Here is a 5,432-nt window from a genome sequence, read left to right as displayed (position 1 = left end):
CAGGACTTTCCTTCTGCCTAGCTTCACTCACTAGGATTTTCCATCTGCTTGGCTTCACTCACCAGGACTTTCTTCTGCCTAGCTTTACTCACTAGGACTTTCCATCTGCCTGGCTTCACTCACCAGGACTTTCCTTCTGCCTAGCTTCACTCACTAGGACTTTCCAGTCAAGTATCCAGTCAACCTTGACCTACTTGACTCTCCTTCACATCTAAACTGGTCAACCTTGACCAAAAAGGAATTGTACCAACAATCTCCCCACATGAACAATTGCACCTGCAATCTTCATGTATTGTCTCAATATATTGTCAAACATCGAAACCCAAACATCAAAACTCAAGCTTGAGCCAACTCAAGCTTAGTCAACCAGGTCAACCTTGACCTAGGGATATTGCACCAACAATCTCCCTCTTTTTGATGTTTGACAATACCCTTAAGTTAGGCTAATCTCATAACCTCAACTTTCTTCATGCCAATGTATGAATGATGGTTTCCTTCATTCTTCCCCTTTCCTAGAGGGCAAACTCCCTCTTTAGGTAATGAAGGCCTAACTTAATCACACATTCTCCCCCTATTGGCATACATCAAAAACTCCACCCTGAAGAGTTACCCAACGTTATTTACAACTTCACTCGCTGTTCACAACACAATAACGAAGGTCTCATACCCTTCATTATTCTTAACGCTCATCCTTAAGCATATACCACTTGGTATATTCACACACGATTCAAATGAAGGTCCCATACCCTTCATTTTTATCAAATGCTCATCCGTGAGCATACACCACTTGAATAATGAAGATATCCACTCTCCATTATATTCAAATGCCCAACCTTGAGCATTTTCTCTAAAGAAGGTTAACCACCTTACAAGGTGTATGAAAAATAGATTTTCATGTCCTTAAAGAGTAACTCTCCCTAAAGACATGCATATAACTTCTGTCATTGCATCAACAATGACTTGAAATCCCTAAACATATAGGAAACCCAAATTTAGAAGTTTTGAGGTTCAAAAATTTACTATTGAAACTAAATCTCAACCTAAACTTCTACTTAGTCTTCCTTAACCAATCCATCCTTATTTTCATCATGAAAACTCTCCCTAAATGTATAAAAATGAGTTTTGAGGGGTAAGGAATGGTTACCTAGACTAAAGGTGGTTCGAAATGCTGAAATCAGGCTTTCCTGGCCAAAATCAGCATTCCCAATCGATTGGAGTTGGGTTCCAATCGATTGAACCCTGTTGAATCAATCCACTGATCGATTCAGACTGCGTGGATCAATCGGTGGATTGATCTAGTGAGCTTCTATTCGCGAGAATCTCACGCTCAATCGATCGCCCGATCAATTGAGACCCTTCAATCGATCGGGTGATCGATTGAAGGTCTGAAGTTGCTGAAATTTCATTTCAGTCAACTTCAGAAACCCCTAGAAAATTTTACAAAATTTCAAAAATCATGAAACTCGTTGTAGACATTATTTAGGGTATATATTATCATGAAAAAATAGTTTCCTATGAAAATACTTCCTATTTTCAAAGATTGACACAAACTTGGAAACTTGTAACAACTTTAGTATTTTCTTCAAGTTTGTGTTTAACTATTCAATGATAATTACTATCAAAAGATAGCCTTCATCAAGATTTTCCAAAATATATTTAAAATTATTTTCAAAACCAATATCCAACCATGTTCTTTGGGCTCAATGCACATGACTTGTACATTATCTTTCCCAATGATTGGAAAACACATAACTATGTGTTTTGATGAACTTAAAACTCAAAAGAATGCACTAAAACAACATCTTGAGTTTTGTTCATCATCCTAACATCTCACTTGCATTTAATGTGTACGAAACCACATACGAGTTACCTTATAGTTCTTTAGTGAGATGTAAAATCTTGGTTTTGCCCTAAACTAGGGATCATGCATATCTATTTAGACAATTTTGAAACTATGAACATCCACCCAGGATGTTATTTGTTAGTGAATGTCATTAGTCCTTAATTGCAAGGAATTAAACATGATGCATGGTGATGTTATGACATATATCAAAAAGAAATAATTTTCAAAAGAAAATTTCTATAACTACATGATGTATGTATGACATAATATGATATTTTTATATTTTTCATATATAAATCATGAATGCAGAATTTGATGTCATGGCATATGATGGGCAAACAAAACATGGTAAAATAGCATAAATAAAATATACCTAGATTATCTATCTAAGTATCCTAAAACCTTAGCTAATTTAACTTAAATCCTAAATTGCCCATGATTTCCCAAGAAGATGCCACAACCCAATTTGACATTTCTTTTCTTTTATAAATTTTGTGCCAATTTAAATTAAGCATATTCCTCAAATTTTGGCACAATTTACTCTTTCAAGAGTAACCAATTAAAATAAGGCTTAGATTTGCCTTTAACTTCCCAATAAAATGCCAAAAATCCCAACTTGACATTTTTTTACGATTCTCCCACTTATGCCAATTTAATTTAAAATCAAGTTTCTCAAATTATGACACACTTTACTCATTTCAAGAGTAAATCATAATCCTTTTTATTTTCAAAGATTAACAATAACCTTGAAAATGCTCTCCGAGTGTCAACTTCATCAAAGTTGGGTTGACTACCCTTCTAATCGGAGTTGACACTCTCTAACCCATCTAAGGGGTAGAGAAAATGCTCCTAGGAACCCAAAACCTATTGGTGCTCCTTGGATGCTCTAGGTATTCACTAGGGATAACTTCCCTAGATATCTTCCTAGTGACCTTGTTAGGCTTCTTAGAGTCCTTGGTCATCTTTTCTAGGACAACTCTAGGGATTTCTTCCCTTGTGACCTTCTTTGTGACTTTCTTAGACTTCTTAGAAGTCTTAGTCACATTTGTTGTTGCAAAAATACTTCTAGGGATAACTTCCCTTGTATTTTTGAGTTGACCACTAGGCTTAGGGTTAGTTCCATAACTATATGGAACTCTATGGTAAGAAGACACATCCTTTTTGATTTTAGGTTTGTATCCCAAACCTCTATGACCCTTGGATGACCCTTGTTGTCCTAAACCTAGATTTTGCTCATTTTGCCCTTTTAGGATGTTTTCCATCCTTTTAAGGGGTTTTTTATAATTTATCAAGTCTTGACCTCAAGACTTGATTTTCTCTCATTAAATCCTTAGTTTTTGGTTTTTCATTTAATCCTTGAGCAATTTTATTTTTAGGCTTGTAACTAAAATCTTTAGAATTCTTGCCTAATTTTTTATCTACCTTCCTAGACCTATGTGTGGTAGTTTTAGCATGAAGAGCTACATGTTTTTCCTTAATGCTATCATGCTTTCTATTCTTATGGTAAATAGCATTAAAATGATAAAAACTTGAGTTAGCATGTTTTTTACCATTATTTAAAGGGGTAGGCTCAACAAATGATACCTTGCGTTTTACCTTGGAGGCTCCCCCTTGAGTTGTGCTTCCTCCTTGAACCTTGACCGCTTTCTTCCCCTTGGGACATTGACTCCGATAGTGTCCCTTTTGATTGCAAGAAAAGCACACAATGTGCTCTTTGCTCTTCTTTGTTCCGGGAGCGGTCTCCTTGGGCTTCTCCTTGCCCTTTGGTGTCACTTGCCCCTTCTTCTTGGCCAATTTAGGGCACTTACTCTTGTAGTGCCCATGTTCCCTACACTCAAAACATATAATGTGATTTTTATTTTTAATTGAACTAGTTATACCTTCATGTGTAGGGATGATACTTGATCCTCCTTTTGATCCGGAGGTAGATGCTTCCTCTTGATCTGACAAAGATGCTCCTCCAATAGATTTGACTTGACTTGTGGAGGATGCATTGTCTTCTTCTCCATTTGACCCGAATGTAGAAACTTCTCCTTCTTCTTGATCCGATGTCAACAAAGGTCGCTCCCCCTCAATCCTAGAGGTGGAGGCTTCTTCATCTTCCTCTTGTACATGGAACAAAGAGTATGCTCCCTGTTTGCCCTTTTCATTGTATTCCTTTGAAGATGAAGCTTCTTGGACCTCTTCTTCGAAAATTGAGCATCTCTCAACTTTGGAATCCTCTTCCTTTTGATCTTGATCCATCGAGTCGCCCTCTTTGGATTTTTCTTGGATTGGTACAGTGGAGGGTTCTTCATGAAGCTTGGCCAACTTGCTCCACAGCTCTTTGGAATCCTCAAATTCTCCAATTTGAGCCAATATATTACTTGGCAACAAATTGACCAAAAGCTTGGTCACTTTATCATTTGCCTCACTCCTTTGAATTTGCTCTTTGCTCCATTTGCTCTTCTTGAGGATCTTGCCCTTTGAATTTCTTGGAGCCTCGAAGCCTTCCATGAGAGCAAACCATTGCTCTATCTCCACCATAAAAAATTTTTTGATCCTTGATCTCCAATGATCAAAGCTCATCATTGTGAACGGTGGAAGCACCCTTGTATCGAATCCAAGTCCATCTTGGAATTCCATTTGAAGTTGAGCTTCTTGAATGAAGTCTTCGACTTGTAAAATTGCTCCAACTTCTTCACCCTCTAGCTTTTTGCCCCTTCCAGCAATGATTCCGGTAAAGAGCGACCTCGCTCTGATACCACTTGTTGGGACCGAAAATGTAGCTAGAGGGGGGTGAATAGCTCGGCGCGATCTCGTGCTCGTCGTTGCTTGTTTCTTCAAGATGATAGCAGCGGAAAATACAAGAGACAACACAACAACGCTAACTCTAGGGATTTACTTGGTATCCACCTCAAGAAGAGGTGACTAGTCCAAGGATCCACACACTCACGCACTTTCCACTATGTAAACACTCCTTTTCGATAACTACCGAAGGCAGAGAAGCCTTACAAGCTCTAAGTACAAGAAGAAAGGAAAGGGAAACAAAATACAATAAGATCTTACACGTTTGCACAAGAAACCCTAACCCTAACTTCTTCCTCGCCTCTTGACTTGTACGTGCACCAGCACAAGCCTCCAAGAATCTTCAAGAACTGGTGGTGAGAACTCTGTGGAGAAGCTGTGGAATCGTCGGTGTCGCTGGAGAAGAAAGCCGAGAGATCTATTGACGAAATCACACGCCAACGTCTTTATCTAGTTCCAACGGTCGAATCCCAATCGATTGGATTGCTCCCAATCGATTGGGGAGGCTTTTCATTGATCGGTCGATCGATCCAGAGCGCCTCTGTGCTCTCGAGAATTGCCTGGACCGATCGACCAATCGATCCAGGGCTTATCGTGCAAAATTGCACCTCTCAATCGATCAACCGATCGATTTGAGGCTCCCAATCGATCGGGCGATCGATTGGGAGATGTTCTGTGCGAATGGAGATTTCCCCCAATCGATCACCCAATCAATTGGGAGGATTTCCTTCAGCGGGACTCACCCAAGCCCAATCGATCGGTTGATCGATCCAGCTCATGGTTTTTGCTCAAAACCAATTCC

Source organism: Zingiber officinale, chromosome 11A (assembly GCF_018446385.1).
Source record: "Zingiber officinale cultivar Zhangliang chromosome 11A, Zo_v1.1, whole genome shotgun sequence".
Lineage (NCBI taxonomy): Eukaryota > Viridiplantae > Streptophyta > Magnoliopsida > Zingiberales > Zingiberaceae > Zingiber > Zingiber officinale.
The sequence above is the reverse complement of the archived record's forward strand: the minus strand, read 5'-3'. Positions refer to the sequence as shown.